The following is a 9,662-nucleotide window of genomic DNA, read 5'->3' as shown; positions in this document are numbered from 1 at the left end:
GTCTGTGGTGGGTTGACCCTGGCTGGACGCCAGGTGCCCGCCAAAGCCGCTCCATCACTGCCCTCCTCAGCTGGAGAGGGGAGAGAAAACACGACGAAAGGCTCGTGGGTCGAGGTCACTCACCCGTTACCCTCACGGGCAAAACACACTCGCCTCGGGGGGCGGGGGACACGACGGGAAATTAATTTATTAGCAATCAAACCCGAGTAGGGTAATGAGAAATAAAACCTGAATCTTAAAACGCCTTCCCGCCACCCCTCCCTTCTTCCCGGGCTCAACTTTACTCCCGCTTTCCTCTACCTCACCACACGTTGTCTCTGCCGCTCCTTCCTCCTCAGGGGGAGGACTCCTCACGCTCTGCCCCTGCTCCAGCGTGGGGTCCCTCCCACGGCAGACAGTCCTCCACGGACTTCTCCAACCTGAGCCCTTCCCACGGGCTGCAGTTCTCCACAAGCTGCTCCAGCGTGGGTCCCCCACGGGGTCACAAGTCCTGCCGCCAAACCTGCTCCAGCGTGGGCTCCTCTCTCCGCGGGTCCACAGGTCCTGCCAGGAGCCTGCTCCAGCGCCGGCTCTCCACGGGGTCACAGCCTCCCTTGGGCGCATCCACCTGCTCCACCGTGGGGTCCTCCACGGGCTGCAGGTGGAGATCTGCTCCACCGTGGACCTCCACGGGCTGCAGGGGGACAGCCTGCCTCACCATGGTCTTCACCACGGGCTGCAGGGGAATCGCTGCTCCGGCGCCTGGAGCACCTCCTCCCCCTCCTTCTCCACTCTCCTTGGTGTCTGCAGCGTTGTTTCTGTCACATACTGGCTAGCGGCGGGTCCGCCTTGGAGCCGGCTGGCATTGGCTCTATCCCACATGGGGGAAGCTTCCAGCAGCGTCTCACAGAAGCCCCCCCTGTAGCCCCCCCGCTACCAAAACCTTGCCACGCAAACCCAATACGGAATTAATGCTTCCTGACCGTACCTTCTTCCGCGCCTCATTTAGGCACAGCTATACAGCTACAAAGAGCCCCTGTTTGGATAGCTCTTGGCAGCGTTGACCCGTTCCTCCTATGGCTGCTCCTGCCCACTGACAGTTCATTATCCGTGGCCCTCATCTGCTTTCCTGAATTTTCCTTCCCCTCTGTGCCCCAGTCAGTGGTAGGGCTTACGGAACTGTGGCAGCCTTTTCACATCGTTTCTCTGTTCACAGCTCTCGCCAGTACTCCCCACCTTGATCCCAGCGGGCACTTTCATTCTCTACTTAGGTGAAGTCATTCCGGTAGAAGTCGCTTTATTCCGCTGCCAAAGTCCCAGTGGTCAGGCATGCGGTACTGTCCTTTGCAGTTAGCCTTCGGGCCACCCGCTGATACTTGAGTTACAAACAAATCGATAGGCTCCTAGAGAGACTAGAAGACCTCCAGTCGTTTCAATGTCTTTGTCTTTCTCCCCCGGCTTGGGTGTAGCCACCGCTGAGCCAGCCTTGTACCCTTTGTGCCCATGGAGTCACTGGCACCTGAAGTGTTCATCTCCAAGTCACCGATGTCACTCAGTGTTGCAAATTTGACCCTACGTCCTGGGGATAACAGTATGCCTTACCACGCTCCGGGACTGAAACTTCATCCCCCCCCCCCCCCCGATACCTTTTGTTCAGAGGCAGCCTAGGACCCGAATGAGAACAGAGGTGTTAATTAGGGACACAAGCGTACGCTGTTCTTTCTGCTTTAGCTGTGGCAGCGGGCGTCACGGAAGCGAGAAAAAGCAATGAACCCCAACACTGTAAGCAGTTAGCAGCTAACAGCGCACTAGCAGGAAGCAGCAAGTTTCTCCATCCAAAGAAAGAGGTACAGTAAGGAAAACACTGGGCTCGAGGGTTTTGGTTAAAAATAGTCCAAGAAGGAGGTTTGTCTTTGCGGTGTCAAAGATTTGCTTCCAAGGCCACAGTTCCTACGGCAAGGAGTTGGGTATTATTGAAGCCCCGCCAAGTGGGTTTCTGCCGTTTTACGTTAAAGAAACACCGGAGCGGGAGACTCTTTGAAACGGTCCGATCTTCCGTACTTTACTCTGAAGCAGTGGAGATAAAGGAAGATGTTCAAGCTGGACAGGTCAGAGAGCGCCATGACGCTGATGTCACCAGCTGGAGGAGCGGTTGGCAACCGTGGAAAGGTAACATTCTATACCGGCTGGCAACTGCCTTCGTCGGTTCAACAAGCCTGGAGAAGGTACCACCTCCTTCGTTCACGTGTATTTCGCTGTCAGTTGGCGTTTTGTTCCAAAAAAGCAGCAGAGCTAAGGTCCTGAAGGTCCAGTTTTTGAAAGGAAACTGCTGCTTTCGGGATAAGATTACGATTGGCCTGAATGCTGGTAGCTTTAACGTTTCCATGTCTGTTCTGCCGGTATTAAGAGAGTGGAGGAGAAGCACACGAGGTGAAAATGGCCGCAGTTGGGAATGACCGCTCTTGCCATTTCTATTCCCCCTACGCACAGGTAAGTGCTGTAGCTTTTAGAGTGGTTTGTGTCCTTGACTTTCTTGATACACCCGTGTTGAAAGGGAGGTTTATTAGGTAAAGGTAGAAGTTGATACGTCGCTCTGTCTGGGTCATGGCCGCACCTGCAGGTCAAAGATCTGATTTTCGGCAGCGGTGAGAAGAGCTAATGCTCACCTAAACCGCGGGCAATTAGGACTCCTGCGAACTGGGCTCCGATACTCAAGGGACACATCAGTTAAAAACCGCGCATAAAGTTCACTCATCGCTCATCTTTCTTACTGAATCAACGTTACATTGATTCTGAATAAATAGGCCACGTTTATCATCTCTGCTTAGAGCCACTGCCTGAATTTCTGCAAAATCGGGTACTTAAAACAAAGTCCTTCAACGTGGGTTTGCCCTTCAAAGCAATATTTATATGCCACGTGGTAAAAATCCAGGGGTGGGTGTAGGGCTCGTTGTTGTTGCATCCCTTCCAGCATCGGGGATTTAGGCGTTAATGCCTGGGAGATGGGCTTTGGCTCCAGACCCCAGCGTGTCTCAGTGGATGGCCCAGCTGTACTGGCTGCAGCCCAGAAGTGGCGTGTTTTTGTAGGAGATGCTGCTCCTACACCCAGCTGCTAATGTCTGGAAAAGTGGGTGAAACTTACCTTCGAATAGTCAAATATTCCCCAGTGTGACTTTGCTTTCCTCTAAAAACTGACACAGAAAGTCGCTAAGAAATACCCGGCAACCTGGCATTTACAGCTCTCAGCTGGGATGTAGTTCATATCCAGGGTATAAACCTGAGCTTGTATGTTCAGGGTAATGGTCATGAGCAGTTGCCTCTTTGGAATGATGAGTTCATCATGTGCTTGAGGAAGACACCTCGGGTTAGAAGCGAATTGCATAATCAGAGGCGATGCTAAAATCTGTAAACTTTAATAAGGCAGAGCGACAGAAAAAGAATTTTAAGCATGACTAACAAGAGTGACTCTCGTTGTGAACGTGCTATCTCTGCGATAGTGTGCCGACTTCTTGGCTGGCGACGTATTGATCAACAGAGGGAGAGCAGCACTGTGATTATATGTGTGAGTAAAGCAGCAACCATTAAACAAATAATTAAACAAATCCACGTAGATATCCTTTTTTTCCCATTAGGCTTGTGGTTGTCACCTATAAAAGCAGCCGGGAGATGGTGTGAGCGGTGTAACGACAGTAGTCTCAGAACATCAATTCCCAGTCTTTCAGTGTTTCAGTTTTTGTTGGGAATCTTCCCGGGTTTTGCTTCTTACTCCTTATTTTCCCGTAGACCCACGTCCTTTGATAGTAAGAGAGTGCTAGTGTTAAGACTTGCACTTGCACAGCAGATTTCATGTGACATTGACCTGATTAGCCCACTGCGCAGGAACGGAAAGGCGGCCACCTGTCAATTGAGTGACTAACAGATTTTTTTTCTTCCCAGCATCTCACGAAAAGTCTGCAGCACAGTAAGTAGACTGCTTTACTCCTATTCTTATCTAGGAACAGTTTTACACCATGAAAGCTCCATAGACCTAACTCGAGATAACTTCAGGGGTATCTGGAGCTGAAGATAACTTTAAAGATAACTGTAAATGTTCCAAAACATCAGAGCGTGGTCCCGCAAAGTCTTAGTCGTATGTTCATCACAGCAGTACACCGCGTGCTGATCCATTTAGTCCGTTTTTAGTGTTTTATTCACAATATCTGAAAACCGTTTTCTCCTGCAGCAAAAGTACAGCAACATCTCCTGTTTGTGGGAAACACAACCCGTAGGCTGTGTGAGGATCAGTTGTGCCTTCCGTCACAGCAAACCTCGTATTATAAATGGACTTTTTTTGCCACCTAGCAACAGTGAGTAGAACTCTTTTTTCTCAACAGTTTGTTCATTAATACACGCAAATGTCCTTCCGGTGCTTACTTCCAGTGCTTAGGTAATATATATGTTAAGGTCAAGAAATGTACCATGGCAAACCGATGCGGTATGATGTGCTATCCCAGCAAGCTCAAGGCAAAGAAAGGAATTGTATTGGCATTTGAGTAGGGTTGCCACATCAACTTGTTTAGCTGTCATGTTACGGATCTTCCTAACTATCAGTTACACGAAAGACAAAGTCACAAACGGCGGTTTAGGTTGCTGAGATCCGTGGAGGAAGACTGTTGCTTTGCTGGGGTATTGGCTGGATTAAATCTCTCTAGTAGCGAAAATGGTTAGTAGGCAGGTAACCACTTAAGAGAAACAAAAAGTAGTGTGTGTGGTGGGGGGAGGAGGTTGGTAGGGCCGCTAGTAGCAATATCTGTTGACGGAGCACAACATGTTACCTGGATGAGCCACCCCTTGTAGAGGTAACATCAGATTACAGTGCTGTGTGTGCAGATGTATTTCCAGTTCATCGTTCTGAATAAATTCTTCAGGCTTGAACATTGGATGCAGGCTATTGAAGTACAGTAACAGTGTGTGGGCAGTACAGTATCTGAAAGTCAGAGTATTTGCGGAAAAAACCACCACTGTAAGTTGGGTTCCTTTTTCCCTTTCGAAGAGGAGCTCTTGTCTAGCAGGAGTCCGGGTAGACAGCTGGAACCTGGAACAGGGAAAGAGTCCAGGGCAGGGAACCAAGACAGGTGTCAGAAATCAGGCGGAAGCAGGAGGGAGAGCAAGTCAGCGTGACTTGTCACAGATGCGTGAACAAGTGGACTGAACTGTAGTTGTTCGTGGGCCTGATCTCCGGAGCTGGAGACAGGTGTCAGAAGAGAAGTCCAGAAAGACCTCTAGTCAGAAGCAAACACCTTGTGTTCCTGCAGTTCCCCCGGGAAAAGGCAGCCTGTCATAGCTGGGCGTGTTGAGCCTAACTAACCACATAGGACCACGGCAAGAACTTGAGCGCTGTTTCGACGAGTGCCCGTACTGCTCTTAGTGCAGTTCCCACATCCACAGCACCGGCCCCTGGCAGCTAGTGCTGTCGTAAACACCACGTAGGCACGCTTGTGGGTGCGGTGTGAGTCAGAGACTATGCCCAAGAGGCACTACGGACAAGGGTATCCTGTAGAAGAGCAACGTCCAACGATCAGAACGAGAAAATGGACGCAACCCTTTTTCTTTTTACGGCAATGTGCATAAATTCAGAGTCCGTGTGCTCCACAAGAACACTGCAAACATTAAAACTGCATTTATTCGTTTTCATGCTTAGAAATCTTGTTAAGCTGACTTAAGTTTGATTTGGCTTACGCTACCCGGAGCTGAGAATATCCTGTTGGGGACACTGAGAAAGGCTCTACCAAGCTAAAGTGTTGTCTCTTACTTTCTCTCGCCTGAGACACAACAAATCCCATCTGCAGCAGTGTTATTAAAATGGGCTTAATATGATACACACGCTGCTCATAGGCAAGCAAGAGGTGCACAAGAATAACAACAAGTGGAATACAGGAAGATGCCCATGCCTCGTCTTATTCCTCTGAAACTGGACAACATATCCAACTTCAATGTTTTTAATACAATGCACAGAACCCTGATTGTGTCTATAGCTGCACGTTGGTCAGCTTGAACAACGCAATCAGACTCACCATTTTTCATCATTTTTCTTTTCGGACCGTTGCATTTCCTGGCTCTCAGAAAATGCTATCCCAGTGCTGAAATAGTTTTGCTGGGTAGATTACATTGTGGGTAGATACAAAGGCCTAAGGAAAAGAGTATCTTTTCTGACTTTCTCCTGATTCAGTGTAAATTATTTTCACGAACTTCATAGTCTTTCTCAAAATCTACATTTTGTACTTAGTCAAGAGAGCTGTGATTCAGAAAATTGATAGGGAAAAAAAAGTCTACAGGCTAAAACGGGCTAATCCTGTGCTTAGCACTGCTAAATTCTTCAAAACTGATGCCGTGGGGAGTGATACAGGCCTGCCTATTATTCGGCATGTTTAAAATATTTGCCCAGGCGGGGTCCTCAACCCATTTGCTCTCTTCAGCCCAGGTATTCCTAATCACACGTCTCCCGAGGTTGTCAATCTCTCTCTGTTTTTTCATACTTTCTGTAGTTGGAAGATGCTCCTTTGCCAACCTCCGCAGAAGGTTTTTCCTAAAAGGCACAACCTGCCTATTTAATGATCCCTTCAGTATGAGAATGGTTTCAAAACTATACCTGCTGGTCTCAACCTGGGTGCGATATTCTAGTTCCCTCCTCATAAAATAAATGCAATGTTCTTTTCTGCAGATGCCCCGTTGCAACAGGGTGTCCAAGGAGGGATTCTGCATCCAGCCCATCGTCAAGAATCACTCAGAAATCAAGAGAATCTTTTATTCCCAATTCACCCTCCACTGATTATAAACCTCAACGACGAAGACGACGATGAAGAGGACGATGAAGAGGAAGAGAACTGTAAACAGTTTTTTTCTTTCTTTTACAAGCAAGTAGAGTGGGCTTTTTCGACTCTCGCAATGTACTTCACAACTGATCGATTACAATAACCGTTACATTTTTAGAAAAGACTTGTTGACAAGTTTTTGAAATAGTTCCCCGCTAATCTTCAAAGTATCAGAACTGGTAGTCACCAGATGTGAGTGAGGCAGCACGTTCTGACTCCTGTCAAATGCCTAGCTGTATATTTCAATAGGGCTGTAATTCACCTACCTCTCTTTCATTAAATAGAGTTTAAAATGTGCTCCACGGTTCAGGTGGCCATCAAATACTCCTCAAAATGCCTCGAAATTCGGGGAGGAAATTGCAAGTTTAGGAACCAGGTACTTCTTTGCTGGGAAACAAACTGTTGAACAGGGGCTGTACGCACTCGTCACTGAAGGTGAAGTCACAGGTTTGTTCACAAGAGAGAGTTGTGTGACTTCCACTTAAATGATTTGTTCAACTGATTTCCTAAACTCTGTAGGCAGTCTCATTGTATTACAGAAAGTTATTCTTAAACCTAGCAAAGAGAATCCATGCAAAACTCTGCACTAGTTTAACTGAATGTGTATGTGTGGGTTTTTTGGTTTTTTGTTTTTTTTTTTCATTTCTACAATGTAGTTAAACCGTTGACTGTATCTCACTGGGAGAGGAGAGATTCACAGGGCAGGAGTGAATTGCACATTCCCGGAGAGCGAAAGTCAGAGAACGACCGACTCTCACGCGTGCACTCCGCAAATTACTGTGCTAGTTCTCAGGCAGCCCCAAGCTGCTTTTCACTTTCCCCCTGCCCTTCAGGTTGGCTGGCAGGGCTGCCTGTTAGCGCTTCCTAACTCGCTTTCAGTCTGAGTAAGCCGCATTAATTTAAGCAATATACAAAGTAGGGCTTTGCTGATCTTAGTAGCCTTAACCGAGACGGGTAAGGAGCACTCACTTCACCAGCTCTGCCGGCAGACATTACAGGAGAGTAACTTTGGGCAGAGGTCTTGTGACAAGCACTCCCTGCTGACATGCTTAATCAGAAGATTTCCTTTTGGGTGTAAAGGAAGAAGGATTATTTTGGCAATGGCTACTGAAGATGTTTTTGAAGCATTTGAAATCAACAAACGTTAGCTTCTTAATACGTGTGGTAACTGCAATTCCATTGCACTTGGAAAGGCCTAACATTAAGGAATCATTTTTCTGTCCAGAAAGAGAGGTTGCGGTCAGAAAAACCAAAACCGTGACCGAAATGGAATTCCTTATGGTGTTTGATTATCAGGAAGTGTTGAAGGGCTTTGTATAGATACCTAGTAAGCTTCTAAAAATATCTCCTACAGATGTTTCTGACTGGGTGCCTAAGACTGCTGCAGACATCGAAGAGGAAAGAGCAATAAAGGAAATATGCTATAAATCTGGTAAATATGAAATTAGCCACTCTTTCCTAAACAGCAGTGCTGACAAGAGAGTAAACGTTGGGGTTTTTTTCCCTCTTGGGGTACGTCTAGGAGAGTATTACAGGATTCAGTACCCTCACCAACAGCAATCCACAAAAACTGCGTCTTCGCCTCGGGAAAACGAGCTATTACCCTTGGAAGCTACCGAGCGAGACTTGCAGAAAGGCAAGTACTTTTCATCTTCTTGGACAATGTTTACTACTTTTAAAACTACTGTTGCAGGGAGAAACTATTACACAGATTGCCCCGCCTCCACGCTTTTTTAGTTTAGTGACAATAAAAGGTAGCCTATTACAAAGAGCATAACAGTGCCTCAGCAAGTTTTCCCCATATATGTGTGTGTGTGTGTGTGTATAGTGTCACACACGTGGTGACTACCTGCATCGATTGCAGATGGAAAAGGTAGAAATGGGCTATTAACCCTATGCGTACTGTCCTGAGATACACAACATAGGTCTTTCATATAATTTTTCTTCAAGATCAAGATTTGTGTAGTCTAATTTTAACCCCCCTAAGGTTAGGAATGTAGTTTAAATTTCTCGTCTAGGCTCTGCGTTGTAAATGGAGAGAGACAGGCACTCTTAGGGGGCTATTTCTTGCATCATAAGATAGTGCCAAAGAAAGGGGAGATGAGTCACTTTCCCAGAGGTGCTCCGCGCTCGCTGCTGGCTGTCTTGGGTGTCTAGCTGAGGAAATGGAGCGACACATCAAACTTCTATAGAACTAAATTTAGATTAAATAAATACCCCCTTGAAGTGTCTTCTAAAAGAGATCTGCAAAAGAGTTCCATTTTGTTTTGAATGTTGGGCTTTACCCAACAGAATCAAGCTCAAAGGAATACAGATTAGTAAGTATTTACCTCCCTTACTACGTTTCTCCTTCATTCTTGACCAAGTGGCATGACCGAGAAAAATCTGTATTCGTTGCTTTAGTGAGTAAGTACTATCTAATTCCATTTTAGGAGAGGGAGAGATGTTCTTAATATAACAAGACACCAGAGTCATCAGTCGATCAGTCATCAAAAATTGCTGGGCAGAAAGATGACCTGCTACTTCTAATTAAAAAAAAAAATAAATTGTTTAGTTTCACAGTAGTGTAAATTTCAGGGATAAAACCGCGATAATACTGTTTTATGTAAAGCAGAGTTGAGTAGGAGGATGTGCTCATAAAAAGCGGGAACGGAAAAATTGTCTCCGTGTCATGCTTTTTCGACTGACGGTCTTTGCCTGCCTAAACCGTTCAAAAGAATCGGGCAAAATTGTTTTCTTCTTATTTCGACGTTTAAAATGTTTGTTATTGAAATAGTTTTGAAAAGCTATTTCTGGCAAGTATTTGGATACAGTTAGACTCCAGACGCGGGA

Source organism: Aptenodytes patagonicus, chromosome 1 (assembly GCF_965638725.1).
Source record: "Aptenodytes patagonicus chromosome 1, bAptPat1.pri.cur, whole genome shotgun sequence".
Taxonomy (NCBI): Eukaryota; Metazoa; Chordata; class Aves; order Sphenisciformes; family Spheniscidae; genus Aptenodytes; species Aptenodytes patagonicus.
Note: the sequence above shows the minus strand (reverse complement) of the source record.